This window comes from Suricata suricatta, chromosome 12 (genome assembly GCF_006229205.1).
Source record: "Suricata suricatta isolate VVHF042 chromosome 12, meerkat_22Aug2017_6uvM2_HiC, whole genome shotgun sequence".
NCBI classification, from domain to species: domain Eukaryota; kingdom Metazoa; phylum Chordata; class Mammalia; order Carnivora; family Herpestidae; genus Suricata; species Suricata suricatta.
Genome location: NC_043711.1, coordinates 86252206 through 86261809, shown reverse-complemented (window position 1 = coordinate 86261809; position 9604 = coordinate 86252206).

The following is a 9604-nucleotide window of genomic DNA, read 5'->3' as shown; positions in this document are numbered from 1 at the left end:
TGTCTCCTTCTCTCTACCCCTCCCCTGCTCACACTCTGTCTTTCTCTCTCTCAAAAATAAATAAACATTTAAAAAATGAGTATTTCTCCATCAATTCCATTGCCAGGTCTGGCTGGGGCGCACTCAGTTCATGCCCTGTCACCCAGACCCCAGACCCCAGACCTGCCCAGCCTTCCCTCCCACAAACCCAGACAGAGCCCCTAACCCAGCCCCACACTGCAGTTGTAGGTGATTGGTGAATTCCTCCTCCAGTCTGGCATCCTGGAGGCAAGAGGTGGGTGTGGACTTGGAGAGTGGAGACCCTAGCAAGGAGGTTCGGTGGAGGTTTCCTGCAAAGAGCCACAGGCAGAGGCCAGGGAGTCTGGGTCTAGGCTACTCTGGGTCCATTTCCATTTCATTGATGCGGAGTTGGAGCAAATGCTGATTTTTTTTTTTTTTTTGAGCACTGGAGACTGAGAGCAATCTGGGTTGCTATGCAACCAGCGCCTGTGCCCAGCTGATAACACCAGAGGAATTAACTGTCCTTGTCCTACTCAGGCTCTGCTCCCGAGGAGGGGGCTGATGCTGGTTCCCAGTGCCACGGCTCAGCCCCCACCAGCGGAATCTCTGGCCCAGTTACAGAGCGAGGAGTCTAGGGCCAGGTCCCAGCTCGGTCAGGTCCGAGCAACCAAAGGGGAGTCCCTTGCCTGAAGCCAATGGGGGTGCCTTGTGAGTGTGATGAGGGGGCTGCCTAGGGGTATCTAGGAGGCACAGGGCATCTCCATCTTCTTTGATCTGCTAATGAGCTGTGAATTAAAGACAAACCTGAACTGGAGGGGGGCTTTCAGGAGGCCAGGCTGATGAGGGGCTGGTAGAGGGAGGACAAGTAGGGCAGAATGAGGCAGGCACTGATGCAGCCCCGACCGGACCGGACCGGAGCCCGGCCAGTGTGCCCTACCTCACACCCCTCAAGGCCCAGGGAGAAGCAAGCCAGGGAAGGGTAGGACGTCCTGGTGGGCAGGGGAGCCATGTGCAGGGGTGCTGGGACTCCCTTATCCAGAGTCTGATAAGGAGTGCAGCCTGTCTGGGGACTGAGGGGATGTTTAGGGGAGACCCAATGTTCCCGTCTCCCCACTAGACTGCCTCTTTAAGGCAAGAAACAGTGACTTATGGGCTTCAGAGTCAGACCTGCATTCCAGTCCAGCCTCTTCTAGCTGCGTGACCTTGAGCTCATCACTTCACTTTCCTAAACATCGCTCTTCACCACCGCAAAAAAAAAATCCCTCTACAGCCTGGTCAGGATGAGAGTAATCACATAGTTGCTTGAACCATAGGGAACTACTGTTTAGGTGAGTGCAAACTGCTTTATCAATATCAACTCTTTCACTTAGTTCAACCTTGCACATCAAGGGGAATGGCCTGCTGTATACAAAAGGCGCCCAGTAAATAGAGACAGCTATTGATGTCTTTGTTGTCCTGGTGCAGGTCGTGCACTTTCAGTGAATGAATGAATGAAGAAAACCAGGATCAGGAATGAGCCTGATCGGGACTCAGAAGGGGGCCCAGAAGCCACTGACATGATGGGGGCCCCTCCCCTGAGCCCAGAAGCCAAGTTCACAGCCCCAGCCAGTCTGCTCCTCCTCTCCTCCTCCCCTTCTCTGTGTGCACTCTCTGTTTCCTCCTCTCTCTTGCCCCATTCCCTGAGCCAAAGTCTTGTTTTCATGTTACCATGGTTACCATTCACTGGTACACTTACTCTGTGCTAGTTCAGACCTATGCACCTTGCAGGGATTAATTCCTTTACTCCTAACAGTGACCTCATTAGAACCTTATTTTTAACCCTTTGAGTTAGGGTGCATGGAGGTAAAATTCACGCAATGGAATGCATCTGTTTTCGTAGTCCAACAAGTTTTGGTAAATGTACACGTCCATGCAACCCCCACCAGCATCGCGATAAGGCATTTTCATTGCCCCAGGAAGTTCCCTTGTGCCCCTTTGCGGCCCATCCCCCTACTGATGCTCCCACCCACCCTCCCCCAGTCCAGGTACCACAGGCCTGCTTTCTGTCACTATCGATTCGCTCCGACTTTTCTGGCATTTCCTAAGATAATTGGAATCACGTAGTGATTACATCTTACATCTGGCTTCTCTCGTTTATCATTCATTTCTTCCTTTTAATTGCTGAGTAGTTGCAGTGACTGAAAGGTCGCATCCCCCCAACAACAAAAACCCTTCCTAGTGTGAAGCCCTCACCCCCAGTGTGACTGTATGTGGGGGAGGGCCTTTAAGGATGTAATTAAGGTTAAATGAGGTCATAAGGGGGACCCTAATCTTACTGAACTGATGTCCTTAGTGAAGAGGAGGAGACCCCAGAAATGTGCACCCACAGAGGGAAGGCCCAGTGAGGGCGCAGTGAGAAGGAGGCTGTGCACAAGGCAGGAGGGAGGAAGGCCGATGACATCTTGGTCCTGTGCTCCCAGCCGCCAGAGCTGTGAGAGACACATCTCTGTGTAGAAGCTCCAGGCTGGGCTGATCTGTTACGGCGGCCGAGCTGACAAATACAGTGGCATCTCATCAAGTGGCCACAGTTCATCTCCCGTCAGTGGTGGCGGTCTTGTGGATGAGAAAACTGAAACCTAGACGCACTCGGCAACTCGCGTGAGGCCCCGCCCATCACCGATCAGCCAAGAAGAAAAGCGGTGTCCACGGAGTCCGTGCTCCCTGGGCGGGGCAGAACAGGTGCTCACAGGCAAGCTTGCGGGGCGCTGGTGACCCAGAGGCGAGTAGAAGGTAGCGAGTGAAAGGGAGGTGCCATGGGACAGCCCCTTGAGCCCCTTGCCTGTGCCCTCAGACCATGGGAAGCACCAACCTTCAGGGACCACGTGCAGGACAGTCGGCGCCTCACAGGCTGAGGAGGACTTCCGGCAGGAGAGCATATCTGAGGATAGAGGCTGACCAGTGAAAGGGCCTGGTGAGGACTCAGCAGAGCAAGCCTGACACCGGCCCGGCACTGCCAAGCCTCAGTCTGCCGTCAGCAAAATGGGTGTGATAATTCTCCTTTGCTAAACTGAGGAGGAAGAGAAGAGACAGTGAGAGGAATAGAGCCCCATCCTGCTATAGGAGCGAGGCAGTGGGGAGGGAAGCGATCAGTCCTCTCCCAGAGGAGAAGCCTGAGGCCCAGGGAAGAGAAGGGACACAGGGGGCTGGCCAGCCAACCAAGAAGTATCCCTGCTGGGGGCCTGAGCCAGGGCCCTCAGGTCTGCCCTCTGAAAAATGGCTTCTGGGCCTTTACTGTCACAGGACAGAGATCCCACCACCAATGCCTGCCTCTCCTCCAGGCTGTGAGCTTCTGGAGGCCAGGACTCTATCCAGTTTTGCTCCTCGTCTTACCCTCAGCATCCAGCAGAGCCCTGGGCGCACTAAGGGGACTGGCCAGGGTTTGTGGAATGAATGAATGCATGATTGAAGAGAGCCATGCCTTTCAGAGAGGTGAATAGTAGCCCAGCAGGGTGCCAGAGAGTGCCAGAAGCAATGACACTCCTTCTTGGAATGTCCATTACATTCACAATGTGGGGCAAATAACCATGTAATGGGTTAATGTCATTTTTTAATCGTGGTTGTATATATATATATATATATATATATATATATATGGCTCTTTCTTAAAACATTAAACATGGGGTGTCTCCGTGGCTCAGACCCTTGAGCATCCCACTCTTCCTTTTCAGCTTGAATTGTGATCCCAGGGTCATGGGATTGAGCCCTATGTTGGGCCTTACACTGGGTATGGAGCCTGCTTGGGATTGGCTCTCTGTCCCTCCCCATCTCAAATAAAAAAATTTAAACATAGATTAACCGCAAGATTTGGCAATTCCACTCCTGGGTTTATACCGAAAAAGAAGTGAAAGCAGGGGGTGCATAGGTGGCTCAGTTGGTTGAGCATCCGACTTTGGCTCAGGTCACCATCTCGCGGCTCATGAGTTTAAGCCCTACGTGGGGCTCTGTGCTGACAGCTCAAGAGCCTGGAGCCTGCTTTGAATTCTGTGTCTCCCTCTCTCTCTCTCTGCCCCTCCCCCGCTCGTGCTCTGTCTGTCTCAAAAATAAATAAAAATGTTACAAAAATATTTTTAAAAATAAAAAATTTTTTAAAAAAGTGAAACCAGGAACTTGAACAGATACTTGTACACCAAAATCTAGTGGAGGGTTATTCACAATAGCTGAAAGGTGGGAACAACCAAATGTCCATCGATGAACAAATGGGTAAAGAAAATTGTATGCATAACCATACAATGGAATCTTACTCAGCTTTAAAAAGGAAGGGCAATCTGACACAGGTTACAACATGCATAAACCTTGAAGACACGATGCTGAGTGAGAGAAAGCCAGCCACGAAATGACCAGTGTTCTGTGATTCTACTTACATGAGGTCCCTTGAGTAGCTGAATTCTCAGAGACAGAAAGCAGGTGCCCGCTGGTAGGGGCTGGGGCAGAGGGAGTGGGGAGTCGCTGCTGCGTGGGGTACAGGTTCTGTGTGGGAAGATGAAAGGACAAAGTGCTGGAAGTGCAACCAGGTGAGTGTACTTGCTGCCGCGAACTCTACGCCGAAAAATGGTTAAAATGGTAAACATTACGTTATGCCTACATTTTTCATAATGGTAAAATAGGGGCGCCTGGGTGGCTTAGTCATTAAGCAGCTGGCTTCAGCTCAGGTCATGATCTCGCGGTTCATGAGTTTGAGCCCCGCACTGGGATCTGTGCTGACAGCTCAGAGCCTAGAGCCTGTTTCTGATTCTGTGCCTCCTTCTCTCTGTCTCTCCCCTGCTCACGCTCTGTCTCTCAAAAATAAATAAAAAACTAAGAAGTTAAAAAAAATAATGGTAAAATAGGTGTAACTCCACAGCGCTAAAATCATTCTCACTGGGGATCAGGGCCACTCTTCTGTCTCAGCGGCATGGTCACGGCCACCTTCCACGCAGGCTGAGTCCCATCAGAAGCTCCAGGTCCACAGTCAGATGGAGAAGGCCCAGAAGAAGGAAATGGGGTGATTTAAGGGAACACGTCTGGTTAGGTGATTTTTCCAGTAACCCACAAAATCTGCAAGTTTTGTGTTTATTTCCTGCACCAAATATCTCTGGAGTGTGTGTGCCAAGGGCAGGTTACCAGATGAGCTGGGGCGAGGGGCACCGAGGAGACCCAGCCTGACTCTGGTCTCCGGAGCATCTAAGCAAAGAGGAAAGGCACGACACCCCCGTCTGTAAAATGGGATGAATCCTGCTCCCTGGCCTTGGAAGAGAGGACGCTTGAAAAGTTCCTGGCACAGGGCCTGGCCCCAGGAGCCTAGGAGGTGCCAGTCACAGCTCTCTGTGGGTTTTTTTTGTTGTTGTTGTTTTTGTTTGTTTGTTTTTCACTTTTCACTCTTGTAGGAGGTAAAAAGGGTCCGAATCAGTTGGCTATGGTGTGGGGGATTCTGTGGAAGGACAAGCTGAGAGAGTTATTTACTTATTTGAAGTACAGGAGAAATACACTGGACACTATCTACCCAGTATGAGAAGGAAAATCTCACTGAGGAGGCAAAGTGGGGTCTTGGCTAATCATGATTTCTCTGCATTTCCCCACCCCCACCCAATCAAGAGCCTGGTCTAACATCATCACTGCCACCCCCCACTTTGTGCCCCCTCCCGGTGACTCCCACTCTTTAGATCCAATTGTTCTCCGGGCCTCCTTAGTCCCAGCGCTTGATGGATTTGGTAATTGGAGTAATTACGGTAATTTTACCTTAAAGACAGGCAGCTGCAGATTCCCCATTGGGAGCCCCCTCCCTGGGCCTCCTGCCAGCCAGTATTCAGGGAAAACGACAAGTGGCTCCCGTTCCCCTCCCCCAGAATGCAAAGTGTCCGGGGTGGGATGTGGGCTCTCAATAGAAGGCATCTCCTTCCCCCTCATCGCCGCCCCCCCAGGCCTCCAGAGGGGCAGAAGAGAGCGGGATGGATTTTCCAGGAATTATTTCTTTCCACCACCCCAACCTAGGTTCCAGGACTTGCAAACACAGCAGCGACCCTCACTTGTTCCCCATCCAGACCTGAAAATCAAGACAGGGGACCCCCTCCTTCCCCCCCCGTCTGAGGATGAAGTCTCGTATAGATCCCTTAAAGCCCCAGCTGCACGTAATCTGTGGTCTCCTTCTGTGAGAGGCAGGGAAGGATAACGGACCTGTGGACAAGGCGGGGGTCGGCGGGGTCCCTGCAGCGCCTAGCACCCTCACCCGCAGCCCGAGCCTGTGCTTCCTGCCCCCAGCGGCCGCCCGAGGAATTTCACCTTCATCCCAGGGCCCCTAGATGTCAGAGACCAAATTGCCGGCAGGGGTCGCTCGTCCGGCTTCAAGTTTAGAAGGTTTCCCAGAGGAGGGACTGCCACGCAAGGCCTGGAGAAGGTGTGAGACCCCGTGGGCGGGCCCAGAGCAGTGCTGCACTCCAGCTAGACTCCAGCCAGACCAGCAGGGGGGTCTCATGCAGGAGCATTTGGGGGCCGTATTTAGGGTTGCTCAGGGCAAAGCTGGGGGTGGTCTCAGAATTCCTAGGCTGTGTGGTTCGGTAGATTTAAACGCTTCTTGTCTTCCCAAATCTCTTAGAATCCATTCCGGTCCCTTCCCACTCTACCCACTGCTGAGTTTGTCCTCTTTCAACGTGGGCCACACCACCTTTCAGTGTCTCCTCCCCTCCAGTTCCCTCTTTGCTCTGGGGCCTAACACACACTGTTCCTTCTGCCCTGAATGCCCTTCCACTCCCTGGTCATTTTTCACGTTCAACTTAAAAATCACTCCCCCTATCCCCACGCACGGCCCCTGGGAAAGTCCAGACCTGGTCCACTTCCCTGCCTTGCATGCCTGCAGCTCTTTCTCCGTCACTCACCAGCGGTGTGATCATATAGCATTCTGTGTGCTGAGTTATTTTAATGTCTGTCTTCCTTCCCTAGACCGTTAACTACGAAACGAAGGCCTGTGTTGATCCAGCGCTCCATCCCCAGCACCTGGCCAGAACAGAAAACTTTGTGGATTGCCTGTTGGAATTTTCAGCCAGTGGAAATCCGGTGGGGATGCATTCTCGGTAGGGGGAACAGCACAGACAAGGCTCTGAGGTCAGGGAGGACCGAGTAAGTGCAGAGCACATTGGAACCAAAGAGCAAAAGCCGGGGACAAGGAGACTGGTGTGCAGTGAATGGGGAAGGGGTTGGGAGTCCAGGCTAGGCTGCTGGTTGGGCCACCAGGGAGGAGGAGCATTGGTGGATGTGGAATCCACCCCCAAGGTCCCTCCTGGACACCTTGAGTTGGGGAGCTGGGGGCTGGGAGAAGGGTTGGGGGAGCAAAGGTCAAAGGAGGGACATGGTACCCTTGGTTAGCCTCACAGGTTTGCCGGAATTCCTGAGGACTGGAACTCTGATTAACTGGATCATGAATAAGTGAGGTAACGCTGTTTGCACCCTATCCATATTCCTAAGGCTTTTTGGCTTCAGTGTGTTCTAGCACGTTCGAGCACATTCCAGCAAGGACATGGGGCTTCCTCCTCAAGTACACAGGCAGGAAATGCAAAGGAATTGACATCCTCAAATTAGCCCTCAGCCAATGGCTGATGGGGGTGGGCCTTTAAATACACCTCTTCCTGGCCCCTCAGGAGTGAGCGACCCTGTGAGGTGTTCTCTGCATCCCTGAGCTCCGCCTTGGTGGGCTTCCAGTGATGGCTGATGTGAGGACACACTGCTCAGTGGCTTCTGTCCTTCCCTGTCCCACGTCCTCACTGTCTTGCTATTCCCTTCACCTCCTAAATACACTGTGGTCACTCAGATTCCACAGGCCAAGGGGCTTCAACAACAGACATTTATTTTCTCACAGCTCTGCGGGCTAAAAGTCTAAGGTCAAGGTGCCAGAAAATTTGGTTTCTGGGGAAAACTGTCTTCCTGGCTTGTGGGTAGCTGACTTTTTATTGTATCTTCACATGACCTTTCCTATGTGTGCTCGAAAAAGGTTCTGTTGTCTCTTCTTCATATAAAGACACCAGTCCTTTGGTATCAGGGTCCACCTTCTGACCTCACTTAACCTTAATTACCTCCTCAAAAGCTCTATTTCCAAAAACAGTCAAGGTGGAGGTTAGAGCTTCAAAATATAAAAAGTGGGGAGTGTGGTGGGAGGGGGACATAATTCAGTCCAAAACAGGGCTCCTTAAAAAAAATATAAACCTGGCCCAAGCCAGCCCCAACTGGAAAGCGCCCCAAGAAGCTGGGCACCCACTGTGAGCTGTGCTAAGCCAGCAGCAGGGCTGGTGCAGGATCATCAATCACCTCGAAACCACAGGGTGGGAAAGATGAGTCTCAGATAGAGCCGAAGATGAATGGGGACACTGACATGTGATTAAATTGGGATCCTCTGCTGGTGGCTGATGGCCCACTCTGGGAGCAAAGTTAGCACAGCTAGGCCTGGGCTCCCAGCATGCACTGAGGCACCTGCCCCTCCTCTGGCCCAGGTTAAAGGACTGTCCCTGCATCCACACGGCTCCCTGTCATCCCGGCCCTATTAATGAGAGAATGGGACCAGTGCAGGTGCTGGGAACTGCAGGGAAGATGATATCATCAGGTACCATTCAGGCTGCCTGGTTCTTATTAATAATAATACTAGTGAGGGCACTGAATGAGTACTAGATACTTCAAGGACATTTTTTCACTTCATTCATCAGATGAGGGAGGTCAGGGTTAAGTGAGGTGGTAAGGCAACAGTTTCTGGAGGAAGCAGACAGAGGGACAAAGAGGGATTGATTGATTCATTGATTCATTCATTCATTCATCCAAGGGATTTTTATTAAGCCTCTATGATGTACCATTATGATCCACAAAGGTGAACAAAAACCCATGATTTCTGCTTTCAAGGGCTACCTCCTATCAAGGCAGGGATAGATGATTCAAAAATGAATTAAATAAGCTAACTTCAGGTAATAATAAATGCTAACAAGAAAATTAACCAAGATGATGAGAAAGAAAGTAGCAGAGGAGCCCACGTCAAATGGGATGGTCAGAGGAGACCTCTTGAAGGAAAGGACATCTGAGCTGAGGCATGGGGGTGGAAGCACCTGGCCACGGGAGTGGCTGGACTAAGAGTGTTCTAGGCAGAGAACAGCAAGAGCAAACGCTTGAAGGCATGAATCAAAAAGAGATTCGTGTCGATGGCTTTGCAAAGTGAGGGGGGTGCTGTGTAGGTGAATGGCATCAGAGACATAAGACAGGCCACATAGGCCAGGACAAGGAGTTGCAATACTATTTTAAGTGGCATGGGATCTGTCTGGAAGGTTTTCAGTAGGAGGACTTTCCGTAGAATTGAATTTTTAAAAATTTTTAAAAATATTTTTATTTATTTTTGATACAGAGAGAGACAGAGCATGAGAGGGGGAAGGGCAGAGAGAAGGAGACACAGAACTGAAGCAGGCTCCAGGTTCTGAACTAGCTGTCAGCACAGAGCCTGACGCGGGGCTCGAACCCACGGACGTGAGATCTGACCTGAGCTGAAGCCGGAGACTTAGCCGACTGAGCCACCCAGGCGCCCCTGAATTTTTTGTTTTTCAAGGACCACTGTGGCTGCTGTATA